At 40.6% G+C, this 12940-nt stretch overlaps 1 protein-coding gene across 31 annotated transcripts in view; it reads left to right on the plus strand.

Annotated features, from left to right (window-relative positions):
• Window positions 1-12940, plus strand: part of LOC112259973 (receptor-type tyrosine-protein phosphatase delta) — a 600208-nt gene that overhangs the window by 281885 nt on the left and 305383 nt on the right. For all 31 annotated transcript variants that reach the window (XM_024434700.2, XM_042328371.1, XM_042328363.1 and 28 more), the window contains exon 8: window positions 1558-1605. The gene's annotated coding sequence lies outside the window, so the exon portion shown is untranslated. The remainder of the gene's footprint in view (window positions 1-1557; window positions 1606-12940) is intronic.

Consider the following 12940-nt stretch of genomic DNA (forward strand, 5'->3'; position numbering starts at 1 on the left):
ATGTGTATGTGACCAATATAATTTGATGTGATTTGTTTGATTTGAGGCTACTGTAGAGCTTTATAGCAAAACAATGTATTTTAATCAATGATTTGGTGATGTGGGTATATTTAGTATAGTTTTTTCTAAAAATTATTAACTTTTTTAATGTTGCACTTTAACTTTTACTGAAATTCCCTGAGGAGGATGGTCCTCCCCTACCTCCTCTGAGGATCCTCCACTGATTCAACATTTACAGTATTAACAGTATACAGTATAAAACAGGATATATTTGAGGTAGACAGGCCAAGTATCCTTATTTTACTTTTCATATTAATCACTGTAATTGCTTACCATTCCAAATTGACGTAACCCTAAGGCTACTCATTGGTTCCCACACACACCAAAAAATATTTTTGCTCCAAAAATCACCAAATGAAATGGCATCGCCACTTGAGTTTGTGGCCCCGGAAGTGAATGCCAACAGCGTCCATACATAGATACATTTTCCCAACAGTACCACCCAATTCATTCTGCAGTCTATTCCGTCTCTCGCCCTGTGACACATGAAATGATTTATCCCATATCTCAAAGATGTTTTTCCCTCCTCCGTATTCTCGGAGGTCGTTTATTTTATTCACTTCTGTTTCTTGGAGCTCCATTCCGATGTTTTCCCTCAAAGGGCCCGTCTGGTTTTGGCAACGGCCTTACTCTACCCCTTATACATTATGGAAATAGAACCAAAAGCAAACGTGTACCTCCCTATGGTTAGTCAGAGCCCATCGCGATCTAGGTTTTTCAGTGTATTACGGGGCTGAATCACCTGCTGAATTTTAACACATTTTATCCCATGCATCCACCTCCAGGGCCTGAATTTTCTCTCTCTCTAGAGTTTAACAACGAAGTAGAAAACAAAGTTGTACGTCACAGTCAAACTGATTCAGTTCTGTTTGAGTGGCCCTTGGGTTCAGACAGTCTTTTAACACAAATAACCCAAAATCTCAATCAAACTCGATGATTTCTGTCTGTTGTTGTCCACCTTCAAGGTTACCTGCTAGTGTTGGCCTGGGCATACCGATACCATGAATAGGTTGATGTTGCTGTTTGGAGTGGAATATTATTCTGTCCTCTGCCTTTCAGACAGCTCAATGCAGAAAGTGTGTACCTTCCATGAACTCTGTTTCATCTATTCAATGTTTTACCATGATGATGCATTATTCAGGTTTGGACTTGGTATTGTGTCCCTCTGGTTTGATAAGATTATCAGGGTGTGTTGATTGACTATCTCTTGAGAAATGGCTTTAGTAACTGCAATTAATTATGTGCATTTAATATGTTAGCATCACAGGTGCTATTAACTAACACACTATAAACATGCTTTCACAAGCTGATTGAAGCATCTGGAACTGCATACCGTAGTCCTAGTTATATTTTCCTGTTTGGTCCCTGGAGCCCTCGGGTGCTTTAGTCTTCATTAAGAGGAGTTCCTCGTTGATCGATCACTGTCACTGGGGCTGCTCTGTAATTGCGGGCGTCCTTAATCATGACTGACGTCTCATCTTCTTCATTGTCACACAGGTCTCAGGAGAGAGAATGTTCCATGACTTTCACACCTTCAACCTCAAGGTAGGCCTCCGTGCTTTATGGGTCTGTATGTTTCTGTCTGGCAGTTCATATAAAAGACTGTGGGTTGGATTCTGTTATAGTTGTCTCTCTATCTACTGTACACAAGGAGGACTGTAGACATTGACACACGTCTGCACTGTATCACATGTGAAAATGTGATAGACTGTATGGGATGTGAAAACTCATTCTGACAGCCCAAACAAGTGCAAAACAGACTCAATTTAACTTGTCACATTAATGCAATGTCTTCTTTAAAAAATATCCATGTGTGCGCTCACCTGTCTGAATCTGAAAAGTGGAAGTGCCGTCATTTTGAGTGTAGTGGTTGTATGTTGTTATAGTAATGACATGTTATTTGAATGAGAATGTTAACTGGCTGAAGGATAATATCATAGGTTGCTATTTATACTGCAAACTGAGAGAAAGAAGGTCAATTCTAATTTCTATGAAGAAAAATCCCATTGCATTGAAACTCCCATTTCATTTCCAAACTATGATAAAGTAACACTCATTTATAGTGTTACTAGATATAGTTGCCTGCCTGCCTGCCTTCCAGCCAAATTCATTCTTGTTGCAAAGTTCCACACACATGTGATTTCCTTAGACCTAATAATTAGCAATTATATGTGAAGCCTCACTCTTGACAAATCCTGAATGTTTCATTTTTACTCACTGGCTTATGAGTTAACATTGAGACTCATCTCATTCATTTTGACTACATATAGACAGACACGTCAATGACCTAAAGTACAGGCACATTCTATGACACAAATATATTGAGTAACCCAATTCATCTACAATATGAACTATGCAATGAAGCTGTCTCTGTCAAAAGTACTGTATGTTAGTGCCATGCATGAACTGCTTGATGACCTAAATTGGTAGCACAAACAACTTCTCCAAGGTGTTGTGTGATATTTCCTTAGGATCTTATTTGACAGCAGTCCTGTGTGTATTAATCATGGTATGCTTGAATTAGAGGTTCCTCAAGTGCAGGACACCAGGAATCTCAAGAATAAGAATAGATGAATGGATGTCAATAATGTGAAGAATTGTGTTATTTATTCAATGGATATCCTATATATTGGAATGTCTTAGTTGATTGATATTGGAGTGATTTTCTCCTTAAACTATCCAATAGCAGAATAGTAAGTGTTCAGTGGTGTGAACTATGCAACATGCATGATATTTGTTGGTTTCCAACTACTTCATCAGCTTTGGAAGGCTCTAGATTTAAACATTTCCTCATGCACATCGTAAACAAAATATTTATGAAAAATATCAGTTGATGTCCCTGCTCTTTTCCATACATTTCCCCCAAGCTTTTTTATGGCTATATAATCTAATATAAATATTTATGTTTGGCCCTATAATCTAATATACTTTAAGTATTTCTGTATGGATAAATAATCTAATGTAAATATTTCTGTATGGCTGTATAATTTAATGTAAGTATATCTTTATGGCTATATAGTCTAATGCAAATCTATCTGTATGGCTATCTATTCTAATGTAAGCCTATCTGCATGGCTATGTAATCAAATGTAAGTCTATCTGTATGGATATGTAATCTAATATAAGTCTTTGTTTCATCTCATTTCATAACACCACTGCACAGAGGCATCCTAATGGTCCCTTTATCTGGGCTCCGCAATTGGCCCCTACACTATTTATGCAGCGCGACAGGCAAAGCACAATATAATCAGCCTTCGAATGTGTATTTCATGAAGGGCATCAACATTCATCTATTCAACCATCTCCCCACACACGATACACTCTGGTGTGGGCACATACACACGCCGCAACCCCATAGCCTCGTTTTGATCAATTTCGCTCCCCTCAAATCTTTCTGCATCTAAATGCTAGCCGACTGTGCTTGCTCCCCACAATCCGCCTCTGAAGAATGACCCCTCCGCAGCCAATCCATGTGGCACGGCGCTTTTTATACGCTCACACACTGTAATTGACACATTGTAGCAAATGGGCTTATTTTCACGTCACATCAAAGGAACATTACGATGAAATATGGGCATTTTCTATGTATTTATTATAGTGCCCCTCCGCCTTTCTCTACCCCTGAAACGTCGTTTGCAACGACACTGAGACGGAATCTGGATTCCAATTGTTCATGTGTCGGGCTAAGTTGCCCCCCTGTGAAAATTCTATGTGAAATTGGAGGCTGATACTGACGTTCGCACCCAACAGTGTCATACTCTGATGTGTATGGCTATTGTGTCCATGGTCATTTGTATGGATAAGGGCAGTGTTTCCCAACTCCGGTCCTCGAGTACCCCAACAGCATGCATTTTTGTTGTAGCCCCGGAAAACAACACCTCATTCAAATTGTCAAGGGCTTGATGATTAGTTTAAATGTTTAATTAGGTGCTTGTCCTGGGCCTACTACAAACATGCACTATATCTACAAAAGTATGTGGACACCACTTCAAATTAGTGAATTCAGCTATTTCAGCCACACCCGTTGCTGACAGCTGTATAAAATCGAGCACAGAGCCATGCAATCTCCATAGACAAACATTGACAGTAGAATGGCCTTATAGAAGAGCTCACTGAATCTCAACGTGGCACCGGCATAGGATGCCGCCTTTCCAACAAATCAGTTGATAAAATTTCTGCCCTGCTAGAGCTGCCCCGGTCAATTATAAGTGCTGTTATTGTGAAGTGGTAGGCCACACAAGCTCACAGAACGGTACCGCCGAGTGCTGATGTGCGTAAAAACTGTCTGTCCTTGGTTGCAACATTCACGACTGAGTTCCAAACTGCTTCTGGATGCAAGTCAGCACAATAACTGTTCGTCGGGCGCTTCATGAAATGAGTTTCCAAGCACAATGCCAAGCGTCGGCTGGAGTGGTGTAAAGCTCACCGCCATTGAATTCTGAAGCAGAGATGAATCACGCTTCGCCATCTGGCAGTCCGACGGACAAATCTGGGTTTGGAGGTTGCCAGGAAGCTACCTGCACCAATGCTTAGTCCCAACTGTAAAGTTTGGTGGAGGAGGAATAATGGTCCAGGGCTGTTTTTCATGGTTCGGGCTAGGCCCCTTAGTTCCAGTGAAGGGAAATCTTAACACTACAGCATACAATGACATTCTAGATGATTATGTGCTTCCAACTTTGTGGCAACAGTTTGGGGAAGGCCCTTTCCTGTTTCAGCATGACAATGCCCCCGTGCACAAAGTGAGGTCCCATACAGAAATGGTTTGTCGAGATCAATATGGAAGAAATTGACTGTCCTTCACAGAGACCTGACCTCAACCCCATCGAACACTTTTGGGATGAATTGGAACGCCGACTGTGAGCCAGGCCTAATTGCCCAACATCAGTGCCCGACCTCACTAATGCTCTTGTGGCTTGCTTCCAGCAAGTCCCTGCAGCAATGTTCCAACATCTAGTGGAAAGCCTTCCCAAAAGAGTGCAGGCTGTTATAGCAGCAATGAGAGGACAAAATCCATATTAATGCCCATGATTTTGGAATGAGATGTTCGACAATCATACTTTAGGTCATGTGGAGTTTGTACTGTTGGGGGTACTCAAGGACAGGAGTTGGGAAACACTGGATTAATTAATTATATTTTAGAAGGTCCATTTGAAAGATGTTGCATGACACATGCATCAGTCCCTTGTCACACTCTCTGGGGCCTTGATTTTGTGACCTCTCCAATTACAAGGCAAAATGGTTAATAAACTGAATAACTAGGGTAGTGTGTTTATTTAAAAAAATCAATGATACTCTTAACCCTCATGAAATCATAATGTTTATATCAATGTCAATGGCTATTGACCCGTGATATGAATTAATCATGAAGCAATTTTATGATAATTTACTCCTTGATTACTATTAATATTTGATTAATTAATCTTTTCCATGCATAATACTGAAGGAAATAGAGTGACACATTGAAAGAGTGTGGTATTTTTTACCAGAAATCTTTCACCCCAAATGTATGTAATTTTCTGCAAAAATCCTAATATACAGTACAACTTAACCTCCACAGAAGCCACACTTTTTTCAGTTAGCATCACTTAAATGAGAGCACCTAAGAGACCCCTGTTTTTGATTTAAGTCTCACAGCAAAATGCTAAATGTCTTTCTTGGTGAACCACTATTGATCTTTCCCATTGCTCTCAACATCTGTAATTGATACAGTCATGAGTGTTGACGATCCATATCCCCATTGCGTTTTCTAGGAAGAATGTGATACTGTGAGATAGGAAGAGAGGGGGCCCGTTTCAAGGAATGCAACAGTTAGTGTTTCCTCCCCCTCTCCGCTTTGAAAGCTCTTTCCTTTCTGGGAGGGGACGAGCATCTGAGGGCTGTCAGCTACTGCTTCCATCAACACAAAGGCTAAGATCTCAACCAGCCCTGGGGGAGACTAGCGTCACTTTAACAGGCCTTATAACATGTCAATTTACACATCGCCCACTAAGTCCACTACTGCCAAGAGCTTCCACTATAGACACTAACACACTGTGTGGTATAAGCGCTACCACACAAGCAACACAGTGTGGATTACATTTGTGCTGGAACACATGGATTGTAGAATGACTGAAAAAGGCAATGCTCATTGATTCCATTTACACGCAGCTTGGTTGAGATCATTTCTGAGCAGCTGGCTATGTACTGGTCACAAATCCATTTTTTAAAATTGCATTTATTATCTTTACCCCTACTGTCAGTTGACTGGCACATTTTTATAATGAAATATTCTGACACAATAGACCCACCGGAGTGTATTATCATTTATACCATTGAAAAGAGTGATAATCATCCCTTACCCACATGAATGTAGAATTGAACAGTATAAAGGAACCTCATTGCGTCTTAGATGCACGTTGATGAAATAGTATAACATATGATCTGAAGATATCATAAACTGGGTTCTCTATTCTCAAAATGTCTGTAATATATACTAACAGATCATGGTGAATTTCTATGGAAAAGTACATGCCACAATCATTACAATACTGTTACACATTCATTCATATGCATTTTTTTACTAGAGGAGAAATCCACTCTGAGCTATGATCATTGGTATTTCTGCTCGCAGTACAGGGGGCAGGGCGGCATGGTTTGAATGCTGAACTCCTCCTGCTACAGTCGATGATTGTTTCATTTAACATTGACAAGCCGTTCAGAGGGAAGCTGCCAGCCTAACACACAAACAGGTGCATAATGAGTGCTGGTGTGGACGTATCATTGTCAGCCATGATTTAACAGCATGCATGTCTTTATATTTAGAATATCAAATATTATATTACCAGGAAGAGGAAGTCATTGTAGAATCAGAGTCTGCAGCCCCAGGCAGACTGGGACCAAAAATCAGCCCTGGCATTTATAACAAACGCCCGTCTTTTTCCTGAAATGCCAGATGGCCAGTCTACCACTGGATACAGTACAGTGATAGACATTGTCCACAATGCTGATAATTTTGAAATGTTAACGTGAAATATAACTAAGACTGAGGAAACATGTGACAGCCTGCATATATAACAGCTTCTTATTTGTACATCTCAGCTTACCGCCACATCAGCCACCACTGAATCCTCTAATGACAAATGTGTTTTAAATATGAAATGTAATCAGTAGGATCACCACACGCAATCAGCTCTTCTTCATTGCACCTGCGCGAACCCCTTGCAAATATAAGTGCATTCAATGGGAGAATTATTGCTGGCAGCTTATCAAAGCAAGATTGCGTGTTGACTTTGATTAACGTCTGTATGGCGAAGGCTTGATAACGTCAAAGTTCAAAATGATCTCCTCTCCAAACAGCTATTATGTGAAATTCTATAAATATTTATCTTGAGTGTTTGCTATTTGTCGTTCTTTAGGCCAAGGAATTATTTCATAGAAATTCATGGTTTAGAGCTTGATTTTCAGAAATACGTTTAGAATTAGATGAAATAGTAATATACAGTAAGTGATACTAGTAATACATTACCAATACGAACTAATATGGACCAACTATAACGAATAATAACTAATAATAATAATAAACTCAGCAAAAAAGGAAACGTCCCTTTTTCAGGACCCTGTCTTCATTGTAAAGGGTTTAAACACTGTTTCCCATGCTTGTTCAATGAACCATAAACAATTAATGAACATGCAACTGTGGAACGTCGTTAAGACACTAACAGCTTACAGACGGTAGGCAATTAAGGTCACAGTTATGAAATCGTAGGACACTAAAGAGGCCTTTCTACTGACTCTGAAAAACACAGAAAAATATGCCCAGGGTCCCTGAACGTGCCAGGAAGGACAGCTGACAGGAAGGACAGCTGACAGGAAGGACAGCTGACAGGAAGGACAGCTGATCGTACTCGCAGTGACAGACCACGTGTAACAACACCTGCACAGGATCGGTACATCTGAACATCACACCTGCGGGACAGGTACAGGATGGCAACAACAACTGCCCGAGTTACACCAGGAACGCACAATCCCTCCATCAGTGCTCAGACTGTCCGCAATAGGCTGAGAGGATGGATTGAGGGCTTGTAGGCCTGTTGTAAGGCAGGTCCTCACCAGACATCACCGGCAACAACGTAGCCTATGGTCACAAACCCACCGTCGCTGGACCAGACAGGACTGCCAAAAAGTGCCTTTTACTGATGAGTCACTGTTTTGTCTCACCAGGGGTGATTGTCAGATTTGCATTTATCGTTGAAGGAATGAGCGATACACTGAGGCCTGTACTCTGGAGCGGGATCAATTTGTAGGTGGAGGGTCCGTCATGGTCTGGGGCGGTGTGTCCCAGCATCATCGGACTGAGCTTGTCGTCATTGCAGGCAATCTCAACGCTGTGTGTTACAGGGAAGACATCCTTCTCCCTCATGTGATATCCTTCCTGCAGGCACATCCTGACATGACCCTCCAGCATGACAATGCCACCAGCCATACTGCTCGTTCTGTGTGTGATTTCCTGCAAGACAGGAATGTCAGTGTTCTTCCATGGCCAACGAAGAGCCCGGACCTCAAACCCATTGGGCACGTCTGGGACATGTTGGATCAGATAAATGTCTGGGAAGGTGCAGGTGCCTTGGCAAGAACTGACAAATCTGGTGCAGTCCATGAGGAGGAGATGCACTGCAGTACTTAATACAGCTGGTGGCCACACCAGAAACTGACTGTTACTTTTGTTCAGGGACACATTATTCCATTTCTGTTAGTCACTTGTCTGTGGAACTTGTTCAGTTTATGGGTCAGTTGTTGAATCTTGTTATGTTCATACAAATATTTACACATGTTAAGTTTGCTGAAAATTAAACACAGTTGACGGTGAGAGGACATTTCTTTTTTTGCTGAGTTTATAATGCTTATGACAGCTGGTTATTGCCATGCAAAAGTGGCTGTGAATGATACAAACCTTAGAATGTCTTAGAAATCATAACACATATGGGCTGCATGGTGTGACTATAGGCTACTGATGATTTGAGAAAGTAGCAAAAAATGTTGCTTTCTGTTCCTTTGCCTCAGGATGCACAGCTGTTGTCTCATCGAGTGATCGTATGTTCATCCATCAGACTATGCTCAACTTAATCTTGTCTTTACTAATATGTCAAATTAGTTTCGATTTAGAATGGACCATTATCAAATGGGCAGGAAAAAGGGGCAGGGGGAAAAATAAATGTAATCTGTACGCACTCAAATAGCGAATGGATCTCTTGCTCATTCCCACCAGTCCGTTTTGTTGGCTACTTGGGTTTTTATAGCGGAGCATGTGCTCAATATGAGCAGCTGAGAAATACATATAAGAACACTTATTCACTCCACACATCAACCTCTGTTTGAGGAGCATGTTCTCACTGCCCAAACTCTGTATACCATGGGCTCTCCAACCTTGTTCCTGCAGCTACCCAGGGCTTAATCTGGGAAACCAAGTGAAATGTGTTCGGGAACATCGATAGCAATTAAACATCTTTCACTAAACTTGACAGCCCGTCTGCGTGCTCGAGAAAAGAGTAAAGGAGGAGGAGGAGATGGAAACGCATGGTGGTGAGATATTCTGTATGGCTAAAGGTAATGTGTCCCCCAATTCATTTTGAAAATATAAAAAATATAATACAAATTCACTAATTGTAGGCTAACTGTAAGCCGCCCTGCACAATAAATGAGCCAACAGCATCGCCTAGGGCTATATGTTCTCTCCCAGACACATTGATATACATTTTGGAGTGTAGCATAAGGTAACCAGTCCATCCAGCATGCATGATAATACAGTCCACACTCAATGGTAATTACTCTAATTTGTGTAGGCTAGACCAATTATATACGAAAGACATCTTAAATCAGTTCTGTTCTATGTTTTGCTGCCAAGCAGAATATGCGGTAGGCTATGTATTGTGTAACGTCACAGTCATACTATTAATTCAGTTGTATTTTTTTGTATTTATTTATTTCTTTTGATGGGGGGGCTCCTTCTCTAATATGTGTATGGGTGTTTTGAATTAATCATCACCTTAGAAAGCACTGTCCTTTTCGTTGTGTTAGGCTTTGAAACAACATCCTCAACAACCATGTTTTACACAGTGGTGTAAAAAGTACCCGATTGTCATACTTGAGTAAATGTAAAGATAGCTTAATAGAAAATGACTCAAGTAAAAAAGTCAAGTCACCCAGTAAAATACTACTTGAATAAAAGTCTAAAAGTATTTGGTTTTAAATATAGTTAAGTATCAAAAGTCAATGTAATTGCAAAAATATACTTCAAAAGTAAAAGTATAAATCATTTCAAATTGCTACCAAAACATGTCCAGAGTGCATAAAAAGATTGACTCAACGGTCATGTGGAATTTCAATGCGGTCATGACTAATGACTACCGGTGAGGCGGTAACACGGTCACCACAACAGCCCTACTTATGTCATACAGAATTGCAAACGTAAGCCGGCATTCATATTCAAAACATCTCAGTGCCACATGCTTTATTCCTATGCAGTGTTCTAAGCTGGAACATCCCCCTGACAAGCGAGCATGCCCGGCATCAGAAAATAACTTCAATGTTTGCAACTCAAAACTTCAAATGACTGATAAGCGGTATCTCAGACTCCAGCGAACATTGGGATTACGCCAGAGATGTGAATAGGGGAGGGTTGCCAATGTGTTATGATTGCTGCTCATCTGAAGCCACAGCCTCTCTACAGAGAGGTGGCAAAGATTAGAAACTGACGTTTTCATTTTTAAAATTATAATACAAATCATACTTGTCTTTGTTCTGCCAGCAGATTTCTTTTTTTTAGGTCACTTGCTGCCATGTTCCCATTTATTCTAATACCGTAATTACCATATAAGTTGAATCATCCATGATAATTATATCTGTTGAGTTCTACTTCAGCAACTCTGATAATACGATTGCCACCACTGGGTGTCTTCACTCCTCCACCCCCCCATCACCACCCCCCAACCCTGACAGAAACATCTTTTTTGGCTCGTTCCCACAGAAAAGTGTCAAAAGTTAATTATCTTCTGCCGCAGAATCGTCTTTTTTTTTTTGCTCGCCCAAATATTCTTAACAGGACACGATTATAATTGCCTTTGTTTATCTGCTGTAGGAATACTTTCCTCATTTAGATATCGCCTAGCTTTATTTGACTCGTTGCATTGTGAATTGACAAATGATTTCCAATGTTATCTGTGTAATAGTCGGCTTTGTCTTCTGATTCTCATTCTGATTTATATTGCTGATTTCAAACACAATGACAAAGAACAAACAACCAACTCTGAATTCAATCATGATTAGTATACTGCTTAATTGTTTTTGTCACTTTTTGGAACTTGGAACTAAAGAAATTCTGACTTTTTTGTTCTGTTATTCTGAGAGATAACTGTGAAGTAATACGTAAAGGGTATAATCTACTCAGATTCTGATCATGTGGAGGATTTTGAAGAATATCATGTGTGAGTATATTCTGGATTTGATTCATGTCCTGCCTCTGAAAGAATTGTACACTAAGTGGCTCAAACTTATTCAAATATACTCTCACTACGTTGAACATTTGATGCTCTATTTCAACCTACCCCCTCCCCTTCTCGTACTTCTGAGTGGGAGACCTTCCCAGGCAGTAGCCTGCCTAGCTCACAAACTAGAATCGGGGCACCCACTACAACAATGTTAATTGACCCACAGTCCCACACGGTGACATGATATCATTGATGTGACGTGCATCCTCATGTTGCCCATGTCGCCTATACCTAAGTCCACCACTGCTGACTACGTTGAACAGTAATACATCATAGATGTTGCACATATTTGCCTATTGAATTTATTGCCATTGGCTTCAGAAAGTACTGATCGCACTTTTGATATGAATGAAGAAAGATCACTGTAATTTGAAATCATGCACTTAACTTTGAGATGAGCAACAGTGGCCATTTATAGGTACTTGTCCTCCACACTAGCAGTCGTGACACCCATATTATGTGTGACAAGCTGTCTTCCACTAACTGACAGACAGTTTAGGGTGAGGAATAATTCCAAGGTGTGTCCAGTTGAGGACAGTTTGGAAAGCCAAATCATCCACAAAAAAACAGACTTAATGAATTGTAGCCCTTGTGCATGGAGGTGTGGAGGGGTGAACAAGAGCTCAACATTTTTTCAGAAACACCTGTCTCGATCCTTGCCCCTAAAAACGGTCTTCCTTTGGCTGAAAAATAAGTCAACCATGAACACCTGCCTGAATCTGCTGAAAATCCTTGAAGCAGGCTTTTAATTAGTGCACCATTCTGGGAATGGTGCGGATTTCAGCTCTATTTTAGCCTATGTGGCACAGTTGTTGGATTGTCAGCGTGGATGCGGTGAGGTACTTGTGTGAGGTTCAATAGTGGACTTTTGGAATATCTTTGCCAGTCTATCTTTACCCAATTTTTAAATAATTGAACACTTAGCCTCAAGTTGCTGTTATACCTACCTGTTATTACTGTTTAGTTACATAGGTATACATGCAATGTAAGGCAAATTGCTAAAGAAAAAAAATAATCCAACAAAAAGGGGATACCTCCCTTACGCCTTTTACAGGAGTCATACTTGGTGGTGGGCATTTCTCCCACTGTTCTTTAGCGCTACATTATTGGCTATAGCTAACTAATACCTCCCCTATTTTTCCACGAAAGGAAAGGGACAGGCAGGATGGTGCCAGTCTGGCCCACATTCAGATACTGGATTATTGAGATTACACCACAGTGATTGCTTAATTAAACATTTGCCTGTGTAATGTCTTTGCTTGAGAGGGAATTAAAGGTCTAAGTGCAGCATAATCTATGTTGAGCCTGAACAGAAATCGATGGGACGTATAGTGCTGGCACCCAGGGTGTTTTCTGAC

The sequence above is a fragment of the Oncorhynchus tshawytscha genome, linkage group LG10, assembly GCF_018296145.1.
Source record: "Oncorhynchus tshawytscha isolate Ot180627B linkage group LG10, Otsh_v2.0, whole genome shotgun sequence".
In the NCBI taxonomy this organism is placed as follows: Eukaryota; Metazoa; Chordata; class Actinopteri; order Salmoniformes; family Salmonidae; genus Oncorhynchus; species Oncorhynchus tshawytscha.